The following is an 11,051-nucleotide window of genomic DNA, read 5'->3' as shown; positions in this document are numbered from 1 at the left end:
ATCATGTTTTCTATGATTGTTCTGTAGGGGTAAATATTCTATGTCAGTTGAAGATCTGGCATCTCTGTTGAAAAATAGGTTTTGATAGTTAAGTCTTTGTGAACAAAAAGTTGAGAACCTCTTCCAAATTGGTTAAAATTTCTGGCTAGACAGGAATTCGAATGACGGACTGGCACATGATGACGGTTTCAAAACCCCCTCTGGTAAGGCACCAATCCACATCTGCCAAATAATGCCAGCTCCGATTATAGCACACTCTACTATAAAGGGTTCAACAATTTCTTTAAAATCCAATACAAACTCTCCAAATGTTCCGTTCAATTTGCATGGGTGCGTTGGATGAGGAGGGGGTTCATTTCCGGCAGCATTGAAAGGATATCCTATTTTGTCAAGTATAATCCAGATACAGCCAGCAAATATGTATCCTATAGGGTAACCAAATTTTCCCTTTTTGATGAAGACAGCATCGTAATAACAGGCGAAAAAGAACATTGCTATTACGAGTATACTTCCCATCATTCCATTCAAAAGAGCTTGGACGGCAAAAGAGACTTTCCTTTCGTATGTCTCACGAGGTTGTAAGATGCACAAGACATCCGCAGCTACCACAAAAATAATCCTAGCCATTGACACGATCCCTAATATTGTGAAGATTCGCAGAAGAGATTTATGTGGACTTTTAAATAGCGGCATGGCATAGCATTCCGTCTCTGTATTATATCCTGGAAAATCTCTGGGTTCGCCATTTTGATCTTGCGTGTGATCCGCAACGGCGGTACATCTACTTCGTGTATCTCCGATGTGAGCTTGGTTATCGGTAATGGTTCGTGGCGTTGAGTGGTTCTTATTCGTACGCATGATTGGGCTGTCGGTGACTGGGGTCCTTCTCCTAGAATTTGTACTCTGTGAACTGATTCCAAGATCAGTCGGGTCATAGTGTCCAGACGCAAGACTCTCAGTAGAAACGGAAAAACTGGTTGACGGGATTACGAATGACGGACTTGTACATTCTTGGACAACGCCACTGTTCTCTTGTTCATGTGGAAAAGTTAGTCCCATACGTGTGCCAGGTAGCTCGTCGCTTGCCAGGATGCCAACGGCTCTGGCGCAATGACGGCAGCGCATTGGCCAAAACACTTCTTGAGCCTGATGGTACGCAGTCATACCGCGAATGAATCGAATCATGATGATATCAGCCAGTAGTACGATTATCATCAACCCTGCACTTTTGGCCCAGTAAGCCACATCATCTACGTCGGGTGTAATGTCAAAATGGCTGGCAATAAGCGAGGGAAAAACATTGCAACTAATCCCCAAACTGACAACGAAACAAATCACTAACGCTGCGTCGAAAGGTGCTAATTGTGCAAATTCTTGATCCATTTTTGCTGTAATTTGACGATGAGATTCTTGTCTTTATATGTGTAACACGCTTACGATAAAAGCCTATCTCAATTACTTTGCAAATTAGAAGGCAATTCCAAGTCCACCTTTTCTCTTTGAGTTCTGTCAAGTGTTAGCTTCTGTGGATTCGCTCTTCTCACAAGGGGACCTTAACGTAATCAGATGCGGTTAAGTATATGAGGAAATGTCATGGTCAATAAATACTACTTTTGAATAAACATTGAAACTTCTCAAATTTAGAATAAACGATGTGATTTAGTATTGGGATCTTTGTTTCTGTTTCTCCATGCTCATTTCCTTTTTTCCCCATCTTGCAAATCACTGTTTTTTTCTTCGTTGTATTCTTTCTTCTTGTTTTCCTTGTCAATGGGCCCCATTTCCTGTCCCCCTCTCTCTCTCTCTCTCTCTCGCTCTCTCTGTCTCTCTCTCTCTGTCTCTCTGTCTCTCTCTCATACCCTGGTGCCTTTAAGATGGTTTCATTTTCGCATAATCTAAGCCATTAATGACAAGCATCTGTCTATACAGGGTGAGTCAGAAAGAATGACCCACTTTTTAAAAGTTGTATTGTTTGAAGTATGAATATTTAATTAGGGGTTTAATGGTATGTCTTGATAGAGTTATCCTCCCAGTAAATTTAGGTACCATTTTCATTTGAATCCCTTCACGCATGACTGAACATCAGACAATCTTTACAAGACTGCCAGATTTCACTTGCGCCAACTTACTGGGTGAGGAATAAAACAGTGCATTGAACAAAGACAGGCAGACAGACACACACACGCACACGCGCGCACACACGCACACACACAAACATACACACACACACATACACGCACACACACACACACCACACACACACACACACACACACACGCACACACATACGCCGTGTATACACACACGTACACACGCGCATGTATACACATTATACAGGGCCCTGGGAACGATTTTTTCACCGGGGGTGCTGAGCGTATCCGGACAATTACCCCCTGGGCAATCACCCCCAGAAAATTACCCCCCCCCCCAGAAAACTACCCCCAAGGACAATTACCCCCGGTGAATTGAACCCCAAGGACAATTACACCCCCCCCCCCCAAGGACAATTACCCCTGGAAAATTACCCCCGGAGAATTACCCCCCCCCCCCCCGAGGACAATTACCCCCTGAGGACAATTACCTCCCGAGGACAACTACCTCCGAGGACAATTACCCCCCCCCAGAGGACAACTACCCCCTGAGGACAATGACCCCCCCCCCCCCCCTCGAGGACGGTGGTCTGGTACTTTAATATTATCTCGAGTGTATAAACTGTGTTGTTATCAGTGGCGTCGATCGATCGACGTTTCATTAACTTATTAGAGAAAGAAGACGATTCGTTGTACTGTGTTCGACTCTTAATCCCTGTCTGAATACAGTTTCCCCCCTTCCGCGCGAAACGCGGAAGCTTTGACGTTTCATTTGATTATTAGTCTTAATCCTTGTCTGAATTGAGTTCCCCCCCCCCCCCTCCCGCGCAAAACGCGGAAGCCTCGCCATTTCATTAAATTAATACTCTTATTCCTTGTCTGAATTCATTTTTCGCCCATCCCGTGCAAGGCGCGGAAGCTTTCATACGTTTCATTAAATTATTAGAGAAAGAAGACGATTCGTTGTATCGTGTCCTTGTCTGAATTCAGTTTCCAGCAATCTGGTTTCCATTGTCAACACAAACTTACAATCATCACTGTACACATGAGCTGACTAGCCATCCGGGTAAGTGCAAAGTCCGACCAGACCCATGTAGGCCTACTATCAGCTGGTTACCACGCACCGCGCCGGTATCGAGTGTCGCGAGTATTATTGGGTCGCGTGCCAGCTAGGGATACATGCCTTATACATTATAGGATTTTGTGAAACAAAGTTTTAAAATAACACAAAAAAGCGTCATTTGTGGCTGTCGGCTGTGTGACAATTTCGTAAAAGAAGCATAATGATATACATTAAATATATCATACAATTTGTTTTGCAGTGGGTGGATGCAGCACCCCCAGCACCCCCTCTTCCCAGGGCCCTGCATATATATATATATATATAAACATACATATTAATGTCCAGATATCTTCTCGGAGATCGAGGAAAATACACAAGAATATAAGAAATAATAATGTTCCGTATAGGCAGAAATTGTTTTAAAAATGTTCGCTCTTAGGGCTTTGTCAAGTAATGATTTTATTTAACTTTCAAAAATATTATCGTTATGCATCAAAATATGCGAAACCTATCCCCATATATGCGCCAAGGTGCAAGGAGAGGTGGACACGAATAATTACATCACGAAGAAATAAGAAGGATTTTCCAATGAAAAGGAGGTTGATATGATTTCTGTTATAAAAAATAAATAAATACAATTAATAGTTAATAGGTTAACACATTATGCTGCGGGACTCCGCCAATAGGAGGCGCTGTCCAGTGAGTCTAATCGTATGTATAAGCTACTTTCCTCTGTTCTTTCCGTTCATAGTAGAAAATACTTATCAACCTTTCCCGATAGTGGGTTGTTTATAGCGTGATAAAGGAAGTTCTCTAATTTCAATTATATACCCGCACATTATCTCAGTCTATATTTACATCACGTCTATTCAAATTCTCTCAACCATTTATACCGCTTATTATCATTTTAAAATAAATCATCTAAAATGTCTCTCCCTTTATCATCTTCTTACCATTTGTTTACAATCTTGATTTCTTCCATTCAAATCCATCTACCTTTTAAAATGTCTATGTCTTAAAAATCTCTTACTTTATTATCTTCACACATTCTCTCACTCTTTTGTTTTCCTCTCTTTTAAATCATCTCACTCCCATTCATTCACAAATTCTCTTCCTTCATCACCTTCTCATATTCTTGCAATCTTTATCTGAGTCTTCCTTTCAAATTAAATCACTTTATCATACTTCTCTTTCATGACAAATATCTCTCACTTTAAATCAATATCTTCTCACATTCTTTCATTCGTTATCTCTTCCTTTCGAGTTCTTTCACTGAATTATACATCTCTTTCATTACATTTTTTCTCAATTTCTCCTCTCCACACGTTCTTATGTGCCGTTAATCTTTCTTCTTCTTACTCGAACAAACACAATTGACAGTATAGTAATTGAAACTAAATTATTAAACGTCAAACAAACATTTAATCACTAATGCTACTATTTCAATGACTTTAGAAAATGAATGATCCTGTAATATGGCAACACCTATTGTATCACGTTTGCATATTTACATCGGCTTTACTTACAAGTAATTATTAACTTGTAAAATAATAGTTATAGTCATAGCAATGGTAATGATAATAATAATGATAATAATTATAATAATAATGTTAATGATGATAATAATTATAATAATAATAATAGAAATACTAATATAATTACTATTATTTTCAAAATGTAGGCGCCCATCAATTTGATTCTTGTTTTTTCAAATATCGTTTAACTTGCTCTTTTAAAAACTTCAGGCGGTTCTACAATAATATTGCAGACCAATTCAAGAACGAAGATATACTCTTTTACCGTCACACTCGACAATATTTCCACATTGCATTATTTTATGATAAAGATGGTATTGATCTTGCCTTCATTATTAAAAAAAGCACATTAAAATGATCTTCTCATTCGCTTTTAAAATCTGTGTTTCTTCCAGGTCATGATCGGTCATGTTCGTGTTTGATATTTTGATACTAACGGCTTTACTCTTTCACCCAAATCTGGCACAAGTGGATATTGACATGGCATTTCAAAACAATATTGCTCATTGAAGTGTGTATAGATGAATGTAATCGATGTATTATGGGAAAGCATATTACTTTTACTCTATGGAAGCAAAGCAGCTTATTATACACCTCATAGATATTCACAATATCTATTTGTTTTCGAGTTTCATTTTGTCTGGGACGCAGTATATATTTAATAATTTATAAATCGAGCATCTTACTTTAAATTACGCCATATTTCACACCAAAACCATTTTTTTTTTATACCTTACGTGTGGAAAATAAAATTTTGACTTTTGTCTTTCTTTATTTTTTTTCCTTGTCTTGAGTGACTTATAATGACACGATGTTATGTATTATATGTAGTTTTCATTGAAGGAATGCATTAATTCATTGTATTTGATTTATTTAGGTAATGATTGTGAAATCTAAAATAAGATAAACTTGAAACTTAACGCCACACTGTCCTACTTGTAGCTACTTGCTCCCTCTATATAGAAAACAGTGCCTATCGGTGACCATTGGTCCCCCATGATCCTCTTTTTCTTATGTTAGTTGAGAGCTGAGTTGATGAGATAACCACCTGTCCAGTGACCTTGCAGGGTAGTCTAATCCCTCTTATAACTAGTATAGATAAGCTTTAAAACAAGTAAAAAGTGTCATAAATTGCCGTGTATTTTGACACATTGACGTTACAATATTTGTTTTCGTTATTCACTAGTTCTATTCGTATCTGAAGTATAAGCTCATTACTCGAGACCACAGACACATATGTATATTCATATGTATGCATATGTGTATGTGTATTTACATGTACATGTATAAGTAAGCATATGTATACAGGTTTGTATATTTGTATCTTATATAAATACTCTAAATATCTTTAACGTTTCATCATTTCATGACGCATTAACTATTATTATACAATGAAGTTTGAAGTTTGAGCAAAGTCTCTTGGCAATAAAAATGAAATTCTATAAAACAAAAAAAGAGTAAACCGCCACTAATTCTAATCATCAATATGATTATTTTCATATCGCATGAATGTAAAGATGAAAAGTGCTCTGTCTTTTAAACATCATAAATAAACACTTATTAACACTCTTTTTTTAAGTGCTCTTCGTGTAAAAATTAGTGCATGGAACTGGGGGGGGGGGGGTATTCACTTGCCTCCATCTAGGTGTTCAGATGCAATCAGTGGTGCAACCAGGTGATATGAAAAATTGAAAGAAACCAATCCAATTGTTATATCCCCACTTCTTTCTCGCATATGAATTTTAATTGTATAGAGCAATCCTTATCCTGCCAAAGATCCAAACGACCAGCCATATTTTGATACCAAACCTTAATTCGAAAACAGTTTCCATTTTCATTGAACGATTCACTTTCAAAATTGCTATACGTAAGACTCGATCCATCTAGTCACTTTGCCTCACTGAGACTTGAGCCGGTCAGCCAAGTAGTCCCATCTGTGCTGAAGACTCCGCGCGATAAAGTCCTCTTCCTCCTGCGACTCGATGAAGACCAGATGGGATCCGTATTGGCAACAAGCTAAAACCGCAGAAGCTTGATTGATCTTGCAAGTGCTGAAATTGTAGAACGACCCTCCGTATTCATATTCCATCGGAGGAGATGAGCATGCTTAAAAAGATGAAAATACAATATGTAAATTACTCAATTTGAAGAAAGTAAACATAGTGATTATTTGGGTAGTAACTGAAATATTTAAAGAAATATAGATAATGACGATGATATGATGAATATAATAATAATAATGATAACGAAAATAATGTTACTAAAAAAGATGCAAAGACGTGAAAAAATGTAAAGAAACTTTGCTCACCATTACAGATTTTGGCAAATTCACAATGTTATTTCTTACAGTTATATTTGTTTTTATGAATGAAAGAGGGGGAGGGGAGGAGGGGGAGGGAGAGAGAGCGAGAGAGACAGAGAGACATAGAAAGACAGACATACAGAGAGAGAGAGAGAGAGAGAGACAGAGACAGAGACACAGACAGAGAGAGAGAGAGAGAGAGGGTGGGGATAGGGGAAGTGGCTAGACATATTATATTAATAATCAAATGCATGACATCAATTCATTGTTTCTCTTACTTACCGGAGGGGGTGGTTTCTTGCGATGTCGTTGTGTCTGACATCGGGGTCGTAGGGCACGTCGTTGCCTTGGTCGTCGCGTTCGTAGTTGATGATTCCACTGACTCTGAAACGTTTATAAAAAAATGAAGCCACATGTTCAAAGTAAAAAGATTAGAAATGAAACCTCAACAGGAATAGAAGGCCAAAACGAAGAACATTTTTAAAAATCAACTTTAACAGTTTATTAATCTTATGATGTATAGCAGGACATTGGATTTAGTGGTGCTTTGACAAAGTCGAAGGGTTTTATTTAAACATGCTTCTGTCGCGCCCCGATACCCATCTCTTTCTCTCTCTCTCTATATATATATATATATTAGTACAATGCCATAAAACATTGAAATTCCCTTCCCAATGGTATGCAGGAAATACATGTAGAAACTATGCTCATTTTAAGAGGAAATTAAAGGAATACCTAATACTTGAGAGTCAGAGAAGAGAAGTGAATGACATGTTATATGATTGAAATTTGTATTCTTCTGTCGGTTCATACTTTTTCATTTTGTATATACTCATGTTTGTGTACGTTATAGAAATTCTACAAATTCATCATTATTTTCCTCTTCTTCCTCCTTCTCCTTTTCTTCTTCTCCTTCTTCTTTTTCTTCTTGTACTCATTATCATTTCTATCATCAGTTTAATGTTGTTAATTTTATTATCTTAAATAAGTAATTATTTTTTTCTTTCTTATCTGTCTGTAAATATTACTATTTCAACTTATTAATTGTGTACATGTCTGTAGGAGACCGCACTGGAAATAAGCTCTCGAGCTTTCGTGAATTATCCTGTTCAAGCTGACTTATTTTGATTTGTTATTATTGTATATTGTTGTATGTTGGAAGCTTGTCGAATAAAAATCAATCAATCAATCAATCACTCTCTCTCTCTCTCTCCCTCAGCTCTCTCTCTCTCTCTCTTTCTCTCTTTCTCTCTCTCTCTCACACACACTCTCATCAATTCTATCTTCTCCTTTTGCAAATATTGTAGGCCTATAAGTATGACAGGGGGAAAAAAAGGGAAAAATCAGATTTTAAAAAACGTTTTATTGTAGCTTCACCTCAAATTTCTGAGTGGTAAACATGCAAATAACAGTGCTGAGGTTGTAGTGACGATTTCTCAATTTGTTTATGATATCAGAAAAATACTGATGTAGGCCTACTAGTTTTAATTTCATTTTGGTTCTTCTTAGACACGGTTAATTCTAAAGAAGATGCAAGTGTTTTTCCAAGACACGGACTTTAATTTATTATGTAAATAATGTTATTCTTGGTTACGCAAAATAATCAATTAGAACTCGCCCTTTTAGGGCGGCTCCGTCGATCGGTTCCGTTGTTTTTATTACGTGTAGCTCAGAGCAGAGCAGGTTCCTGGTTATTGATACATTATCGGCTGCAATAGTGTCTCATTTTGATTACATCTTTCTCCACGGGGATTCGAACCAATATCTCCCCGAGATCATCGGCATAGCTCCCAACAGCTACCATCTTCCCGATTTTGTCTGGGCAGTTTCACTCTTGTGTAAAGGAAGAGAAATGGATGCATGTAACCTTTTTCACTTCGTATGCCTTGGTGCTTTTCTAAGTCGTCTCTATGTTTTTTTCCTGGTACTTATCGGGTATGTACTCAGGTATTTATGATAGACTTTTTTTTAGCAAAAGAGAAAATATAAGAGATTTCTTGACAAAGTTATTGGACTGAATAATGATGCCAAGTACGTATGTAGACGACTTTATTTTCTTTCATTAATAGAAACATCGTCTTCTTTAACAGTCAATATATATGAAAATGTATCAAGTAATGTCTTAAGATTTTAAGAAATATTCAGTTGTCCATATCGTGAATTTTCTTTCCGATGTGTTTGCCCTTGACATTTTGAAAGTCATTCTTGTCGAATTTCTCGAAAGTATGCACTTGTATTTTTTGTTTAAGAAATGCTACTAAGTAATTATTATCCACTCGCCGACGAAGTCGGGGGGGGGGGATATAGTAGCGAGCTTTTGATTTTGACACCGAACGACCTCGACTACGAGTGACGTCATTGTTATGCTCGTCGTTGAATCCACAATGTCACAATGCTTATCTACCTAAACGGCGCATATACTTTCGATTGAACGTGTGATGTCACAATGCTTATCTACCTAAACGACGCGTGCGCAATGGCCCATCAAAAAACCGGATTTTAGTTATCCGGATTGTTCGTAGCCTGTCTGTCACCGACTCAAATGAAAAAACTAGATTTCTAAAATCTGGTTTATTCAAGATGGGTCGGGATTTTTACTAGGTTGATGTAACGTGATTGATCAAATTCATTTTGTATTTGTTGTTTTCATTGCAGTCACATCTTCTTGAATTATATTCTCACCAAATACTGTAGTCTTATGGCTGGCTTCGGCATTTGTGTCCAGCTCGTAGTCGTTGTGATCACTTCGAGATAAGCCTAAAATTTGCCCGACTCCCGTTATGTCAATACACCAGTTTACAGTTGTGTGCGCCATTTTAAACAAAGCTAATGACCTAGGAGTCATGTATTTATGCGTAAATTAAGATTGCGCCCATGCAAATAATGATGACATCGATCACTGCCTGCGCGCTGCGTTGTGCACGCACATCATCATTTGCATGGGCGCAATTTTAATTTACGCATAAATACCAGAGGTCAGAAGTTATTGGCCCCGTTTTGGGGCCAATGACCCGAGGTCAACTGTCTGCGCATGCGCACTGATACAACTGTAAACTGGTGTATTCACAGACGACGAGCTAGAAGCAGGTGGCGCATGCGCAGTTACTAAAAATGACGTCACTCGTAGTAGAGGTCGTTCGGTGTCGAAAATCTAAAGCTCGCTAATAACGCTGCCATCCGTCCTTCCGTGCGTCCTACCGTGCGTCCGTCCGTAACAAATTTGGTTTCCGATCGATAACTTCAGTAATGTTTGACGGATTTTAATGAAATTTAATACGAAGGTACATGATATAAAAATACAGGCTAACGTCGATTTCGAAGTACGTAGGTCAAAGTTCAAAGGTCATAGCTCATTAAATATGCGAATCTGGTTTCCATTCGATAACTTGAGTAATGTTTGACGAATTTTAATGAAATTTGTTATGAAGGTTCATGGTACAAAAACACAGCCTTAGTTCAATTTCGGAGTATGTAGGTGAAATGTCATAGCTCATTAAATATGCAAAAACACCTACCGGTAATTATATATGTGAAAATGGGGTGAACTTCCTTGCCTAGTAATATAATAGTATAGTCCAATGGAGGTAACTTGTTCTGACGTATATAGGCCATTTGTAACCTGCGAGGGGATGCTACGCTTTGCGTTGACTTGTTACATTTGTAATACCATTATCATGAGATATGAAATTGTATGCTGTTACACATTTTTGGAGGTCGTTTGACCTTGTTCGACGACGATAGTTTTTATAGGTGTATTTCGGACAAACTATGTCTATTTTATTTTGGTAACAATAGGTTCAACTGACCGATATTTTCATCGTCGCCGAGTTCTTTTCCCGGTATCGTCAATGCCTGGATTGGGTTTTGGGAATCGTTCGTTCGTGTCTCCTTAGATCAAGATAGTTATGTAAAGTTCCTTAATTAAATTAAATTAAATTAAATTAAGTTCTTCCATCGTCTGATTGCTGCAATGCCGTTTCATTAACAGCGATCAGGTCTTCATCTGTGCAACCCGTTCCGCCGCACTGCAAGATGTGGTCCATCGTCTTTCGAGTCTCTCT

This window comes from Strongylocentrotus purpuratus, unplaced genomic scaffold (genome assembly GCF_000002235.5).
Source record: "Strongylocentrotus purpuratus isolate Spur 01 unplaced genomic scaffold, Spur_5.0 spur5_scaffold_13, whole genome shotgun sequence".
NCBI lineage: Eukaryota > Metazoa > Echinodermata > Echinoidea > Camarodonta > Strongylocentrotidae > Strongylocentrotus > Strongylocentrotus purpuratus.
Note: the sequence above shows the minus strand (reverse complement) of the source record.